Source organism: Vanellus vanellus (genome assembly GCF_965231255.1).
Source record: "Vanellus vanellus genome assembly, chromosome: 1".
NCBI classification, from domain to species: Eukaryota; Metazoa; Chordata; class Aves; order Charadriiformes; family Charadriidae; genus Vanellus; species Vanellus vanellus.
Window position 1 is genome coordinate 156,763,000 of NC_138905.1, and position 18,747 is coordinate 156,781,746.

Genomic DNA, 18,747 nt, shown 5'->3' on the forward strand with positions numbered 1-18,747 from the left:
GTATTACCTGGACTAGGAGAAGAAGAGTTTTGCTTGGTATGTGTAGGTGTATGCTCTTAATGTATTAGCCGACTCCTCTAAGTCTATGGTGTTTTCAGCGTAGGTGTTGATTAAGAGCTTAGACGTGTGATTACTTTATAAACAGTCATGGCAGTTTAAGATGTTTACACCTGACATGTGGTTTGATGGTGGAACCATCCTCCAGCACAGGTGTTGTGAGAGACCTTGAGAGGGTTTTCTGGTCACAGGTCTGATCGGGTTAGTGTCAGTGTGGGTGCCTGTGGCAAGGCAAGGGGAAACACACGCCTGGGCTATCCCTGATGTCAGCTGAGCTCTGGGGGAAAAGACCTCCTGCTGAAGATTAGTAACAAAGCTCAGAGTGGCTAATTGTAACCCCCAGTTAGATGCAGAAATGATCAACTCTAGCACCTTACAAACCAAATTAGCTGATAGAGCCTCCATGCCTCCCCCATACTCCTCCTCCCTGGATTACACTGAACTGAAACGTGACGGGATCTGGCTCTCATCAGACTTTAGGAAGTTAGCCTACTGAATGCTAGGCTTGAACTCAAAAACTTCCAAGTGTTTCTGCAATGATAATATGTAAACCAGAAAGAAATTTCTGTGAAATAATAGTAATACTGTTATTCGCTTTGCCGTTGGTAAAGTGCATTCATTTCTCAGTGCTTACACTGAGCAACCATGGCTTCTAATCGACCACAAAATTGTCGACTGCCAACTGAAAAGGAGCTTAAAATGCATACTCATTTGCAGTAATTCATTATTGGTCATTCTAGGAAAAAGCATGGAATTAGCTGAATGCTTCTGTTGCTAATAAAGTTATATCAAAATGGGATTCCATGGGATTCTGCTATCGTTCAAATAATATTAAACATGCTCTTAATAACCTTGCACTGTTAATAACCTTCTACTGTTAATCTCTGCATAATGTGAAACTATGAATTAAGAAGTCTTTTCATGTACAGGGGCAGAACTTCATTTAAAGACCTTGATGGTGCAAGAAGCAGACTGAAATAAATCCATATTGCAAATAGTCAGCTAATGGATGTGGAGATAAAGAAGGACTTGTGAAGACAGAAACAGTGCAATGTCAAATCTATTTTTTGCACAATTTCCTACAGAAAATATTCCCATTAAAAGCAGGAATGTAGCAATAAATGAGCGGTTTGTGCGAGCTAAAAAGTGTAAATGGTAAAAATGATCAATGAAGCTGATATAAAATAAAATTTCTTTATATTGGTCAGATGGAAAATAAAGATTAATGGACTCTGATTAATCCCATATTTAACTTTGGAAATCCACTGCCTTGGCAATACTGAATATCCTATTCACTTTTTATTTTTATAGCAATTTACAAGCTAAGACTTAGATACACTGTTTGTGCTTATCTTAATTTACCATTGGCGCTTATCTTGATTTAACTTTGATTAAATTAAAATCAGACCATGGTACTGATGTATTGATGACTTTTTTTTTTTTTTAATTTTTCCTATAACTTTTTATTCTTAAGTGCAACGGTCTGTTTTATTTTAATAGAGTAACTGAAATTCACTGAAATAATGAAGCTTATTCAGCTAACATATCCAGCTGGTGTACCCCTGCCACACAGCCTGGACAGATCGCAGCATTGGCAAAACCATTTTTCTGGCAGCAATCCTTTCAGAAAAAAAAGAGCTTTCTTTTGTTATTTTTTAGGGGTCGGCAATGTTTAACTCAGAGAAAAAAAAAAAAAAAGGCTGGTTTTGAAACAAAAGCCTGATTTACAAAGCAAAGCGATTTACAAATTTATTTTTAATTATTTCATAATTAACAAAAAATAGAATTTCTTCCTGCAAAACCCTGCTGCTCTTGTGTCTTTAACCCACCCCAGCTACAACACTACCACCACTGTTTTCATAACAAAGTAGTAGAAGAGTATGTACTGTTCAATGCATTTATTTCCAGCCTGACACTAAGCAGGCAGAGCTGCAGAGAGAGTCACACCCTTCAGCCAAATATTGGCAGGTCATTCTGTCTTACAGCGGGGCCCGCTCTCACTGCACAGCCCTGGAGGAATATTTCTGCAAAATACCAGGGACCAACTCCTGCTGCTGGAAACCAAGTGGCACCAGGAGGTTTATGCCCCCACTGCTCAGACACAGCTCCCCAAGCAGGATGGGTGTCCGTGCTGTGAAACACCTCTCTCTGTGACCTCTGTGATGCCCCGGGAGGTCCGAGGACATAATTACTCCTGTTCATGTGGGAATTTCTTTTTGGGAAAGAAAAGCCAGCAATGTCGATGATCGGGGTCCAATGATCAAGTTTGGTTTATTAGGCCTCTTGATTTAACTTGTACATGGGCCCTTTCTGTCTCCAGGACAGTATACACCCACCACTCCACATAGACATCATCTTACAGAGCTTGTTCACGTCGGCAGGGAGCCTGGGACATGGTTTGGATTGTAGCTGTTTACGTCTGAAGATATATGAAGCATCTAGCAGCAAGCAGCCCAAAAAGCCACGGATCTCCCAGCCAGGAGGGGAGATACAGGAAGTGATTTCAGACAGGGAATGAGTCAAAGTAAAGAAAGCCCGAATCTGCTTGGTTGCAAATGTTGGGAAGTGTGTCATGAATCACAGAATGATTTTGGTCAGAAAGGACTTTATAGATCATCTAGTTCCAACCCCCCCTGCCACAGGCAGGGACACCTCCCACTAGATCAGGTTGCTCAAAGCTCCCTCCAACCTGAATCTGAACATTACCAGGGATGGGGCAGTCACAACTTCCCTGGGCAACCTGTTTGAATGTCTCATCACCCTCACAGTAGAGAATTTCTTTCTAATATCTGATCTAAATCTACCCTCTTTCAGTTTAAAACTGTTATCCCTCATCCTCTCACCACACTCCCTTATGAAGAGTCCTTCCTCATCTTTCCTGTAGGCCCCCTTTAGGTACTAGAAAGCTGCTATAAGGTCTCCCTGGAGACTTCTCTTCTCCAGGCTGAATAACCCAACTCTCTCAGCCTGTCTTCATAGGAGAGGTGCTCCAGCCCTCTGATCATCTTTGTGGCCCACTCCAACAGGTCCACGTCCCTCTTATGTTGGGACCTCCAAAGCTGGATGCAGTACTCCAGGTGGGGTCTCACCAGAGCAGAGCAGAGCAGAGAGGGAGAGTCACCTCCCTCGACCTGCTGGCCACACTTCTTTTGATGCAGCCCAGGATATGGCAGAGAACTTCAAATAGAGGCATTTGGGTCCCTGATTTTTCTTCATTTTTCTGGTTATCCATCTTAAAACACCTAGAGATTAATCAGATGAATGCAAACCACCAAGAACTGCAGCAGAAGTGAACAGGGACTATACTTTGACATTGTGAAGGTTTAAAATTGCTAAGTACTCTGAAAAATCCTGCAGAAAAGCATGTTACATGGGGGAAAACGATATTAGAAGACTGTTTTTACTTTTTTTCAGTGTGTCCACTCACAACATGTAAAAGGAAGGTAATACCACCGGGGTGTCGGGAAGAAAAATTCATTAATATTTGCAGAGAAATAGAGTACTACAATGAAAGCAGCAGGGAAAAGCTCCCGAGAAAATGAGTGATTCTCTATTCAGTGCAGCATTCAGATGGTGTGCAGTAAATAATGGATGGGGCACACGTTGAAAGATGAGTGTAAAAAGAAATATTGAACAACTACCCACTCACTGAGCTCTGTTCATCCTCTCCTTATCCTGGTATCTGCACCTCCCATGAAGTATGTAAAAGGAAAATAAATGCTGTCTGGCTTTGGAGCAGCTGGGTAGCCTTAATCTCACCTAATTTTAGCCTATAAAATAAGATGTCTCGCCTGTGCTTCCCCTGTAGTCAGTGAAAAGAGATAGGTACCTTAGGAAGCAATTTATCACACTACCTCTGACACCCGTGCTAGGATGGGATGATCACCGTCTGGTGGTGTCTATCTCTTTTCCTGGACACACACTGAGAGAGCGCAGAGAAACAATTTGGCTTAGTCCTCCAGTGTTGAGATGACTTCAGTGTTTAGATTAATCCCGCCCTAAATCTCAATCTGAATGGTACAGTGTGCCATCCCAAAACAAGTAAATCATTTTTACTGCCTTGTTTTCCTTCTAGTTTTCTGTGAATCATGACCTGTTTTGCACTGTAAAGTAAAGGTGCTGAAATTTGCATTAGACTGTCACTGACAAGATGCTTCAAAGATGGCATTTGTGGGGCAGCTGGAGAGTGATGAAGTGACGCCTAACTAGATGTAGAACAGTTGCTTGTGGTGACTGGTATCAACTAGAGAAGGATCCCTCCCTTTCTTTCTGTCTCTGTAGGTAGAAGGTTCCTTCACAGTACGTGCAACTGTTTGAGAAAAGGACATGATTTAGAATAAGGTTGTTTTGCATTAGGAAACAAGAATCCTTTCTCATCCTGGGCAAATTATTTTAATCATCCATATCACAAATCTAACCTTTGTATTATGCCGGAATGAGAAATCAGACGTATTGCACAAACATGTTAGCAAATAATGCAGAACCTGTGAAGAAATTTTATTTTGTGGCTGAACCATGTATTTAATTTTTTATTAATTTATTATCTTTTGTTTATTGTCTTTGTTTATTAAAATGGAGCCGTGAGAGCTTACCTCTGTATTAGGAGGACCAATACCTCAGCAGCTTCTGAGGACTGGGCTTCTAGCTTTTTCCTGGGTTGCTATTACAAGGCATCTTTGGTGAGTGAAGCTCACGTCCATATTTTTCGATGGTTAATTTGGAAAATTTACTTTGAAAGGATGTTTCATATTCTGTAGGAAAATACAGAATAAAGAGATTAATTAACAGAATGCTCAACAATCAATCATCTTCAATTAAAATTTAGCTATAGTTAATGCAGTCACAAGTCTGTGTCAGTCTCTGCGCTCCAGGGACAAGTCAAATACATAATGCAAATCCACCCTACTTCCTCATAACATTAATATTCATTCTATAAAATTTTCATGGTAGGTGAAGTTCTGCATTCTATTTTGTAACAGCAGCTCAAGATAGCAATTTTATGCTGTTCCTTTCATTTGTTTTCTTCATTCGGTAAACACTTAGGTTTCTTGTATCCCTGATCAGGCAAATGCTTTGCCACCTGCTTGCCCTAAGCAGGTCTACTGCATCCTATAACCAGTGTTGAAAACACTGAAATAAAAGAGCTGACCAAAGGAGACACTATCAAAGGCAAATCCTTGGTGCTCAATGTTCACTGTGGCTTTAGAAACCACCTTAATAAAAGTCAAGGTGGCTTCCAACTGTCACCTCTGATATCTCCAAGAGTAGAGGTGGAACTGCCCAAGATGTAAATTCCCAATTTTTAGCTATTGCTGAGACATTGCTTGTTTTTACACTTCTGCCATGACCTGTAGGAAGTGATCATTTGCAGACTGGATAATCAGTACTGAATTTCAATAGACTGATTTTAGTAAGTTGCCACTTTTGGTTGTCAAAAAGTTTTACTGGAGGTTAGTGTTTCTCAGTGTTAGAACTGACTGCATGAATACATCTCATTTGCTTCCGTGAAAAAATAACTTAAATTACTTTAAGTGGTTTTGCACTGCAGTGGATGAAGAATACTTACATGGTTTGTTCTGCCATGGAAGCGACACCTCATAGAGAGGTGATGCTAAGCAGCTAGAAAGTGAAAAAAACTTAAGTCCATGTGTTCTGCAGTGAACATCTTTCCATGTCCCGGTGGGCCCAACCACATCAGACAGTGCACTGAATAAACACTTTCTAAATGCTGGAATCTCTTTCTGATGGTCTGTGAAGTTTGTCCCACCTGCTCAATGTCCAAAACACGTGACGGCACTCTCTGTATTCCCATCTATTCACAGGTTTGCAAAAACGAAGACAAAGGCTTCTGTACAATCCTTCCCTCGGCCAGTACCTACCTTTATTAACACTACTTTGCTAATTTATCGAACTACTACGTTGATCCCATTGAATTTGCACAATGCAAACTTCAGCCTATAAGCAGATAACTTTTTCTGGGTTGTACTGCTCTAGAGCCAGCAGGGCCCCGACTTATCACCGTTGTAACACTGTCTGCAGAAGGACTCGTGTGAGTGCTCTTTAACTTCTGCCAAAATCAGTCTGGATAGTGCAACCCTCCAGAGCTACTTCTATGATAGAGTACGGGTAAAAGGCAGAAATAATGAGCTGAGGAAGGACCACCTTTGGCCAGAACAGCTGCTTGAACAACTATCTGTGGCTGCAGAGCAGTTTAAGGTGGGATGGTTCAAGAAACTAAAAATCGCTCAAATATTGGTAGCTGATGACAGTAGTTAGGATTCAAGGCATTTTCAATGTCCAGTAGCATCCAGGAAGGTTAACGGTCAGTCTCCTCACTTGCCATCAGTAAGCAAGTAACTTGATTGCTACTTGTGAACATGAGGCAGAGCTTGGAGCTATACAGTGGTTTGATTTTTATAAACTTGCCTTTCATAAATGTGGGGGTTTTGTCAGTTCATTTTTCATTTCAGCTTTTGAGAGTGGAACAACGAACTAACTGACTAACTATTAGACATAGAGTGTACATTAGATTAGATTAATTTTAATAACCCATAGTTACTCATCAGTCCTATGTTACCTAATACTCTCTTTCTGAAAGGTTGTTTCGAAAATCAGATATTTTCATTTACTGGCAAGGTCTGGATTGAAGAGAAATGTTGTCTTATGCAGTTAACTAACTGAAATTCATGATGCAGCAGCTATAAATCAAAACTAAGCAAACAATTTTGTTTAGTGCGTAGACATTTTTCTCCATGCTTCAGGGCCTTAATACTGATTTCTTTTATGCTGACCTCGACTCTTCTCAATTGACTCTCCTGTCACTATCTGCCAGTTTTCCATAACTGTTCTTGCTACATATACTGTACTTTCTGCTGTATTTTCCAGCTATTCCACAGTGGGTTTCTTTCTCCTTCCCAACTCTCCTTCTCTGAAAGCCTTGGGGTAACATCCGAATACAATTCCAAGCTAAGAATAAGTTAACTGCAATTTTTTTTTTTTGTCTTCTGAAAAGACTTAGAGTTTCTATAATGTGTTCATTTAACTTGTTTCATTTGCTTTTTTTTCCCCCTGCTTTTTGTTTTCCTCTGTTTTAAACTAGTCCATGCTAAGCTGCATTATTTTTTACTTAATGAGCTAAGACGTTGGGGCGGATATGTTAAGGAATTTAAGAAATCTGCACTGAATTTTGCGCATAGGTGTATTACGGTTTTTGAGTGAAAACCAGGTGAAAGGCAACAGCCATATTTAATTTGATAGGGATTTCTCCTGAAACAGTCAGAAAATGTTCCCGTTTTTCCCATCCTCCCAAAGAGAACTATGTGAAGTACCTTTTATTTTCCTGTTTTGAGCCAAAGTATGTTCTGAGTTGCCAAACAGGAGAATCAGTGTACAACTAATATTATTCCAAAGTAGATCGCTGAGTGACATTTTGAATTATGTATTCCCACTATTGTGCCTAACCCCCTCCAGTCCCTAATTGTGGGTCCCTTTTTGTGCATGTTAAGTAGTTTTTCATCTTGACTGAATTCTAATTTTATCTGAACCTTTGCAAGTATGTATGCTAATTATATAAAAAAATCGTTTTGCATTCATTTTGAAACTAGAACATGTTTTCAACAAAATGTTTCCGTTTCATAAATGTGAAATTGCAACTACTCCTAGCTTTGTTACTCACAAAGATTTTTTTAATGTTATATTTTTGAATATATTTAGAGATACACATTAAATTTATCACTTGTTTTCTGTAGTTTATAGTAGCATTCTTGTTAATAAGACAAAAATAACCTAAAAAAACCCATATCTATTTCTAGTCAAGTTACAGAATAAAAGACAAGACAAAATGAATATAAGTTTTTTATTTTAGAGAAATTTTAAGGAGTCTTTGTGCAAAAGTAGTCATGGTGTTAATTTTATTAATTTATTGGAGCTATTAGATGTAACTCCATTTTAATTTTATATATTTAAAATGATCCCATTCTACTTCTGATTACATACATAATAATAGGTATTATTTTAAAATGAAAGGAGCCACAAAGAAGATAGCTTTCTAATTATTTCTTACCTAGTACTGAAAAGGAGGGACAATGAAGTACAAATGATCACTTGAAGATTTAAGTGCTTAGTTATTAAATGATTGAAAGTGTAAAGGAAATAATTAATTTTAAAGTCAATTGGAAATGTAATTCCCCGTTATGCCATCAGCAATCCAGGCATACTATGATTTGCCAGTGAAAAAATCAGTCTCATATTAGGAAAGAGAAGACCTATGTCATTAGTTGCACACACCTCATTTGCATTGGTTTTCAACAGAGATAACTTGATGCAAGCTGGATAGAGCTCATTGTTTTGAACAATTCACAAGTTGTTTATTACAGAGGTATAACAATAATTAAAAAAAAGCTGTTGATGAATGCATCTTTCAATCTGAGTTAAGAAATTTAGGTCTTGCTACTGCTACAGTTCTTTTGAAACTAAACTTCACCTAAAATTCTCTTGTAACGATAAATCATTGCGTTCATCATAGAAAAAATAAATACTGCATTGTCTTCCCAGTGAAATAGGAAAATGTGTTGCAATTTGCTATTTCATGAAATCAAACAATTTTCAGGACCATTGGAAAAATAAGGCTCTGGAACAATATTCTAATAGGGATAAGTTTGATCAATAACCTAAACTACTTTGAAAAATGCCAATATAAAATGGGTGATAGTGTTATGTGAGAATTGTGATGAGGTTTTTGTGATGGCAGAGGATCCTGACAAGAAGAGGCAGCCAGGTTCTCCATTCCCGTGTCTATAATGCAGTGAGGAAAATTAACTCGAACACACGTACCCAAGTAGACTATACGTTATAAAAGTTTCTAAGCCACAGAACAAACAGTATTAAGCACAACAATGACTAATAGATGAGAATTTGAAAGGTGTTCAGGCCGTAAAATAGTAATTAAAACCTATTCAAACATTTTCCTTGCAAAGTAATGGTACCTTTGAGCAATATATTATTGATTTAATGTATTTTTGTCCAGCCTTATTCAGGGCCAAAAGGACATGCCGAACTTCTAACTTGGCTACTGCTGTCATGAAATTCTGATCTATCAATGCTAAAGAACTACTCTTCTGGCATCAGATATGCTAGACAGAAGAATTATCAATATAATTAAGAACTCAATATTGATCTGAAAGTAGTTAAAGATTCTTAATTGTACAAGCGAATTGCTAATAATTACCATAAAGCCAGCACGCGTGCATAAAAGTCAGCCTGAATTGTTTTGGTTTTGTTTTTCTGAGTAGTTCAACAGTTATGATCATGGGCCCACAACTGATTTAAATGACATCTCCTTCACTCAATGATATAATAAAGAGATGGTATAGTATTTATTATTGTGGAACAAAGTCGTGAATAGTCCAAGACTTAGAATATTTAGAATTCTAGTAATTTTTTGGGAAATGTTATGAGTTTTATAATTGTTGTATTAGAAAACGTAGGGTTTACAAAAAACAACTTGAATGCACAGAATCTTATTTTTAAAGTGTTCAAAAGAACTTTTAACCACAGGCAGACCAGATTTCTTTGAATACAAAGTCACTGATCTGTCATTCTGTTGGGGCGGTGATCTAAGACTGCACTATTCACCAAAGCATTGATTTTGTCCTGACAATGCATTCACATCTCCACCTCTGATCCAGCCGAAACACAACCTTTTATTTTTGGTAAGATCAGTATTAGTGAGATCAGCAAACTGATCCATGTCACCTCGTGTGCCAGCATAGCAGGGGCAGCAGGCATGTGTGGCCCAGGGCGAGGGGGAAGAGCTTGCCCCATCGGTGGCCATGACTTTTCAAACTGGCTTAAACTGATTATGATACTGTGCCTTTGATGTGGATACAGCACCTTTCTCTAGTTGTGTGAGGTGCTTCAAATTGAGTTTTGATCCATCAGTGAGCCCTTCTTCTGAAGGCAATAGGACCTCTGCCAGAAGAGTCTTTTATTCATCTTCATAGACTGCTAATACTTTGGACTGAATTTAAATAAATTACTTGATTGAAACCTACCTGATAGTTTTAAGAATGCTTGGGGTTTATTTGTCTGCCTGTGTTTTAAGGAATGCTGCCACTGATTTCTCAGAAGCAATGCCTGGTAAGGAACCCCTAGTTAAAAATTTGCTCCTCTCCTAAATGTGAAAAGAAATGTGTGATGTTCCTATCCAGGGAACTAGGGGGGAGCACTCTACTTTCATAATGAAAGAGGCAGAAATCACCTGAAACTTGTTAAATACGTCAGCTTAGGGGTGGCCACTACCTAGCCAACAGAGTAACCACGGACGGTCTACAGAAACAGTGGTCACTTCCCTAGTGTTACCCAGGTAAATCGTATTGTGTAATGGACACAAGGCTTGCTGTACTTCACATTGTATCAACTGACTCCTTGGGAAGAAGACATCAAACATATCTTCTGCTGTGTCTCAGATGCACAGCTTCACGTTGCTGTGGTTACACTGAGAGCAGAGTACCAGACCCACGTTCTGGCTTGGGTATGGCCGCACCAACTGCAGTAGTGGTAGCTGAGTTTACACAGTATCACTTGGACAAGGTGATATCAACTGAAAATGCAAAATAGCGGCAAATAAGAATGCTTTAAAAAAGAGTACAGTTGGGGCCACTTAGAATAGTTTATTGCTCCTGCTGGCTTCTCTGCTCTTCTGGAAGAAATTGTTGCCCCTTTGTAAACCTGAGAGAACAGGCACTGTGTCTGCCCATCAGCTGCCACAGCCTCAAGCTCGGCATCCTACCTTCAACGGCCATCAATCTCAGTGAAAGCTAATGCACTGGACTGTGGGCTGGTGTGGCTGGGAAGCAAACACACTGGTTTTGCTGTAGGCATGGTAACCTCCCCGGAGAAGTGCAGCAGATGGCTGGGGGCACTACCTGCTTAAATTGTTCCAGCATGAATCACCCAAGGCTTCCCGGTGGCACCCTACTTTAAGGCACCTTAATGCAGTTCGTTTGCTCTCGTGCATGAGTAAAATAGCCTTCTGCCTGACTCCCTTTTGAGGATTAAGTTAGCATTGAAGAGCCTGTGGCTCGGTCCCCAGCATTTCATGTGGTAAACAAATGGTATGTGTGGTGACCTGGGCAATCAAATCACCTTCACACGGTGATCACAGGTATTTTCTTACCTCCTCTGTCTTTCTCTTTCAGGGCCTTACCAGCACAATAGCTCTAATGAATCCTCTTCCTGAGAAGGTCGGTATGTTCTCATAAGACCAGTAGTGTAAAAGGTCTATTTCTTAGTTAATTGCTGAAAAACAAGGCAGGGAAAAAAATTAAAATTGACATTTTCTAGGGGCTCTCATCTAGTTCATCTTCCCTGGCAATTTAATCCATCCTGTTCATATATTACCTTTCCCAGTAAGAAGTTTTACCTGAGTTGCAAGTTTACTCTTAATTCTAGACTGTACAAATCCATTCTGACTTGTCTACAGTTATGCTTAGAACTGACCTGCATATCTATTAAATTTGGCAAAAAAATCTCTCATTGTTATGGTGGGTGTCAGCCCTTAGGCCAAGGTAATTCAAGCTGGTTTATGTGTAGATATGACCTGGAACCCTAAAGCAAAACAGAGGGTGGAGCTTGCGCACCAACTGGACAATGTGATTTAGGATCTCTACGCAGTCACGTGATGTCCGTTTGATCCTGTTCTTGCCACTGAAAATTTAGAGGGATGACAAGTGAACCGTAGCATTTAAAAAGGTTGTCATCTGTAGCTATTTGGTCCTCCACCTCTCCTTTTTTTCTCTGACCAAGGTTACAACTGCCTCAGGACAATGGCAGTACAGAACACGTGAACGATCTTCAGCCGGTTTACGGCAGAGTCAGTGATCTCAGCATAAATTTTTGATGCAGATGAACTTAAAATAAACTGTCAGGTTTTGGACTGACATGGTAAGATGTGGACTTGCAGCCGAACCACCTAGCTCCTTCCTGGGAGGTGGTTTTCTGGCTGAGCAGTAATTGCACAGGTCATGACATTGCTTACAATGGACTTAGTTTTGCAAACAGCAGCACGCTCTGATAACGTTTTAATCTCCTAGATCCTCAGTATCCTCTCAGGAGAGGCACCCCTCTGTTTTCCCCCTTTACCTCCTTTAATCTTTCTTAGGTAAACTGGATCGGTTAACACAACCTGCCAACACATGGCTGTAGATGATAGCAATTTCAGGCACCACAGACAGACCTAGAAGAGGATGCGTGTCCACAAGCTAAGGTCTTAAACCTGGGAGCAAGAGTGACCAACCTTGGGCAAGGTAAAGCATTTCCCAAGCACGGTTCTGCATTCCCACCTTTACTGCGGGGAGGGGGGGGATGACTAACATATGAATGAAGTTGCTAATGGCCACAAATTAAAGAACCGCGTATCAGTGCTGGTTTATTTTGACAGACCTGAAAACTGTAGGGTTATGGCTGCTTCCCAAAAAGCCTAGCCCATCTTGCAATGGAGTGAGCAAGCTCAAAAAAGGGGAGAAAGCTAGACCAAAATAGATGACTGTGAGCAAGAAACATTAGAGGCACGCCAGCATAAGCCATTCTTGCTCCTGAGTCAGAGCCCTGTGTGAGAATGAGTCAAACCCCTTAATTGTGGCAGCACAACCACAGAAGATTTCTAGCTATAACACCTTATTGAGGCTCCTAAGCAAAGCTTAAAGTAGGGAAAAAAACCTGTATTTAAAAATTAAACATCTGACAAAACCGAACCTTTTCAAACAGGAGTAAAGGCAGGTTAACGTCTAGAGAAACTGTTACCTTAGAGATATCCGTTACTGAGGAAAACTATCTGAAGACATTTGTTTAAAAAGTCACCTTCCTGCATGTAACCTTTTTTTGCTTTCCCATACTTTGTGCTGCTGGAAAATTCCTGAAGTTCTTTAAAAATGAAAGAAGGCATCAAAATGTGCCTGGATACTGGCTTGTCACTCAGTGATAGTAGTCATTTCAGACATACGCACACACAGAAAATTGCATATGTAAAAGCTACTCGAGCTAGTATGAGGAGCCGAAAACTAAAAAAGAACACTGTGGGGAAAAAAAAAAAAGGGGGGATGGAAGAAAAATAGTGATTTTAGTAGGCGTGCACTGACTGTGTATTTTCTGTAAAATACGAAGGGCTAACCAGCCATATTTTTTTTGGTGACTACGGGTCACCTAAACTTGAATTAGTTTTTCATATTCTCGTGATTCTGTTTTCCATAGGCAAAACTGACAGTTCTTAAAGTATATGTAAACAAGTGTTCTTTACAAAGACAGTCCGGTCATAGATGTAATGAATCCAAATAGATTTAGCCTTAGCTCAGTTCAGTGTTATTTTCCAAGCTCCTCTCTTCACATGCAAGAGTCATGCATTTCGAACAGGCTGCCTGAGGTCATAGACAGGATTTAACGAGTGCAAGCCTGCTTAAGGAGGCCGATTTGAACTGAGTGGATACAGAGCCTTATTTATGACACAAACATAATCTGAATGAAATTGGTTTATGTCTTCTTCGTCTTTAGAGTACTGTGCTACCCTTATGCAATATTTGCATTGGAAAATAAGAGATTTGCATGGGAGTGAATCACTAAAATTATTCACGAGGCATTACAGGATTTTACAGTGGATCTTTCATAAGGGACTCAGGATGGATACTGTGGCATTGATTTCAAAATAAAATTTGGATACTATGTGTGAAATTTTTTAAATTTCTTTTAGTAAAAAGACCGTCTTACTATCATTTTGAACTTAAACCATAAAATCTCTTCTCTTTCAAATCATACCTTTTGCTCCAGAAGACTCCCAACCTATCTGTCTGCATCGCGGTGTTAGTGCAGGCATTGAACACGGAGAAACGATTTAGGCAGAATGAGAAAGCAGCGTTTGGAGCACATAAGGTCATCTCTTGAATAGGAGGATTTTCTGCTAGCAGCTGGCACTGCTGAATCTGACCAGTGACTGGAAGGCATCATGCCAGAAGCTAGGACTTAAAAAGATCTTCAGACTGGGCAGCACAAAATTGAAATGGAGAGGAGCTGATCAGCTTTTTTTCTAGTTTTAAAGATAGGTCAGGGAGGTGAGCGAGGCAATGATTGATGGGGTTGGCACTTCTGGGTTTGTCTACGGGGGAAAGCTGCACTGAGGTAAATTTAATTAGCTTTGAAGCCGGTATAGTTACTGTAGTGCCTGTCCATGTTATGTACCTTCTTGGTATAGAAGGACGTTTTTCATTTTCAAACTGTCGGTAATATATTCAAGATAAATGGGAAAAATCATTCTCAGTCTATCATAGAAGTGTACACATGAAAGTTTGCACTGGTACAAAGCTAGGGCCAAATCCATGCCAGGAAAGATTTGTCAAATGGCCTTCCCAGCAAGCCCTCTTAAGATAGGGAAAGCCCGTACAAGCAAGAAAAGTGCTTTACCTATGTAACATACACCAGTGCAACAGTGCAAAATAAGCAGTACCACTTTTTGTGTTCCAATAAGTGGGTTTCCCCTCGGGCTTTTACCAGTATAAAAAGGATGCAAGACAAAGCACCTCACGGGCCATTTGTACAGCTGCCAAGGGCACTTGTTACGCCAACCTCTACGTCTCTTTAAATTCACATCTACCTTATTTTATACTGTGCCATTCTCAAGACTAGTCCTGCATAAAGCCACCACCAACCACACTAATGCAATGTTGTGTCTGTATCACGGTTACTACTCACGTTCTAATGCAGCAGCGAGCACATAGAAGAACATAGGTAACACAAGGTTTTGCAGGGATACCCTAATGGAGATGACTCTATTGATTTGGACTTTTCTTTACTGCTAAAAAGATTAGCTAATTTAATTTTTTCAACCTCAGAGAAACCAACACGCGTCAGCTCTCCTATGCTAAAAACATAGTCAAGATAAGGTGCTTTTAATTTTATACTGAGGTGAATTTTCCAAGGTCAGTCCCAGGCAAGAGGACAGGGCTGACCTTGCTGAACTAACCTTGTGGTAAAATTAAAGTATCCAGCACTTGGCTGTGTTTCCAGCTTGGCATATCTAACATATATTAGTGATTTTTATGCAAAAATATTGTATTTTTTGTTTTAACAGCAAGGACCTAGTCTTTATAATCTGCTTTTGTGTTATCTCAGAAGCAATTTTGTAGTCTACCCTCCACACAGCACAGAGCTTATCAGAGACCTAAAATCTACATACGACTGAAATTCACTGTGGACATCTATCTCTGACAAGTCCTCTGAAAAAGGGAGCAGTATGCCCAGGGTGTTTCGTTATCCTCGGTGATGCAATTTGCGTTTGGAATAATCATGTCTACACAGTGCTCTGGAATCGCTATGTCTACACAGCTGTTACAACACTGCTGCTTTGCATTCTTGGAAGATTCCACAGTTTATTGCTTTGTCCCTCTGTTTTTTTCCATGCAGCTCATTGTGAAAGATCCCACCAGAAGGTAGTGGAGTATTTCCCACGATTTCTCTCATTTCATCACAACGTTTGAAGAGAGCTCCATTTTCAAAGGACTGTTGGTCATCAGGCAAGAAGCACTGAAGACCACTGGGAAGTTCCTGGTGCTATTTGTGTATCTTTAGGGACAGGGACATGTGCACAGCTGAAGCTGAGCAAAGACAACTGACTAAATTAATGCATAAAATGGCGAGGCTCAGCAGTGATGCAGAACAGGGACAGCCAACAATTTCAACAGGGTTTGGAAATATTAACTTTCAAGAGCCTTAAGTGGAGAAATTGCCCCGCAACTGTAAGAATGGAACATGTCATAAGAATTTCTCTTGGCACGGTGGAGTGTAGTCATCCATTTTCATTTGAAGGCTCACCGTTCTCATTCGGTAACCATTTCTGCAGAAAGACATCCGCAGGAAAAATGGTCAAGATTGTTGCGAAGGAGTTATGTGCAACAACTAAAAAACTGTCTGGCTTATATGAGTTGGCAATGCATAGGCATTTATTGATGAGTTTAAGTATTTGAAAGTAGCTAATTGTGTTTAGGTCATTAATGTGACCGATAAGGCTATTCTCACTTCAGATTGTACCTAACAGAAGGCAGCACTTTTCTATGATGTAGCAAAGACAGATGATCACCACGGGAGACTTACTAATATTAGAATGATGTGATGGGTAGGTCCAAGAAACCTACATTTTTAGAAACACTGGGCTATTTAATGTTGTGTTTTTTTTTTCTCTAAGGGCAAATGTAGAAAATGATAGGGCTATGATTATTCTTGTCTGTCCAAAAGACTTAGCATACCCATACATCCATGTTTCCCCTGCTTATGAAGCCTTTCACTGGATGCTTAACTAAAGAAAGGCTCATTCATACCCAACCAAGAGGGGTGATTTTAGATTGCACATTAAAAATACTCAGTAACTGGATGCTTGATTGCCAATATCTGCCTCGCATGAGAATTATTTCCTCTGTGTTATGCAGATTATTTCACAGCAAAGTAAACGGAGAAACACTGAGACACTTTGAGTAGTAAAAAAAGTAGTGATGGTGCACTCCTCCGCCCAATCAGAAAGGCAACAGTCAAGGATGCCCTACAATTCAAATGCCAAATGAGTGCAGATTTGCGAACACAATGGAAGCCCTCTTAGGGCAGGAGTAGGGAAATTCATATAAATGAAGGGGTTTATGTATCATATACAGGGATTTTCTTGAATTCTGCAAAGGTTTTTATATAATCAAGCAATGCTAGGGAAATAATTTCAGAAGATATAAGTTAGGGCAAGGAAGCAGGGAATATTCTGTGGAACTGTAGAAATATATTATACCTTTGGACAGATGAATGAGTTTACAGGGTCTCACACTATGCACATCTTACTTGTCGCTGCACAATGTAGAACGTGGAAGGACAAACTCGTACCTGCAAACTGCTGTTAAAAGATGCTACCTCAGTAGCCATGTTGTTAGAGAAAGGCTATCAGACACAAAGAGCGGGGTTTTGTCTTTGGAAAAAAAACATATTTAGACTTACCTGCTTTCTCTCCTGCAAAAGCTGTTTCTGAAGGGTCATGACCATTTTCCTCTACTCTCTCTCCTCTTAATCATGCTAAATTTAACTTTCTTTCCATTTCTCCATCTTTTTATCACTCTGTTGTGTTGTGTACATAAGATCAGTAAACATGCCATCCCTTGGTTTCCTTTTCTTCTCGCATAGATTGGACAGGTGTTCATCCAGCATAGACACCTGCGGCCATGGTTGCTGCAATGTGACATGGGTGGGAAAGATAAAAAGGAACAGGTAGTCATTTCTGAGAAAAAGCCTCTGTGCCAAGAATAATAAAATACTGCTCTTTCCTTAATTGCACAATCTCCATTCCAATATAGAGTACTATCTTTGCCTGAAGACTTCTTTTCTAATACCCGTAGGTCAGTATAAAGTCATCTGTTAAATAAACAGGATTCTGCTTAGAATCTCTGTAGTTATTGAAATATTTGTGTAGTCAGAGTTGGGTGATTTATTTTGTAACAATTCAGTCCAAATCTGAAAGCATAATGAAAATAAGACAGAAAAATTTTATTCTAGCATTTTTTTGGGGGAGTTGGACTAGATGATCTCTAGAGGTCCCTTCCAACTCTGAAAATTCTGTGATTCTATCCTGTACCTGCCGTTACAATAAACTTGCCTTCTACATCTTGGGCCACGCAGAGTTGCCACCTTGGATATGTATGACTGAGGCAAATGGTAGAAAGGGAGAGAAAGACAACAGTGATGAAGGGCTGTTCAGCAGACTTCATCTGAGGCTTGTTTTACATTTATAAGAAGTAGGACTGAAGCTGTGCACATTGAGGCACTTTAGCGTTCAACTCCAAAGTTAAGTGCTTTGCTTCTACTGTGGGTTCTTCAGAAAAGAATAATCAGTGCCAACTCTCATTAACCAATAGTGATGTAAGACACGAGCTATTCAAGGAAGATGATATTAGTATGGAGGCCATATGTGTTAGTCACAGATGGATGGGCATCTTGCTGTCCATCAGGAGACATAAATTCAAGAACTGCTGTGAATTTGTAGTGAAGTCTACTCACAGTCAACTCAGTTAGGATTATGTCATTTGGGTCAAGGAATCAAAAGTCACCAGATATCATGATGCACATAATACCCTTTGAATGCTCTTAACTATGAAAGGTAGGAGCACACCAGCTAATCCTGGAGACCACATAGATGTGCAAAAGTCTTCTTTTGAGATCTACACCACTCAGATAGGTGAGTAGCCATTGGCATAATGCTTTATACTTCAAAAGATATCAGAGGTATTCAAGCATTTGGCATAGCTGCGTAATTTGTAACAAATGATATGTCTTAAGACTTGTTGCTTGCTTCAAGTCCTCTGTTGGTAGAGATACATTCACAACAAGAACCTCTGAACATTGTGCATGGTTACGCCTTTGAGGCATTCACTTACAGGCCTGCATGCCATGACTTTCTATCCATGGTGACAGGTAGTGAGAAAGTTTTGGCTTGTCCTCAGGTTTTGTTGGCATAACCTGCATAACGAGAGGGAAACTGCTCAATATTGCAAATGCCTTAAATAAATTATTTTATTTGAAATGTTTTTCAATCTCTAGAGCAGACAAGAAAATATCAATAGGAAAGGTATTTTCTAACACTGGAATTTCACTAAAAATTTTTTTGTAATGTATAGTTATTTC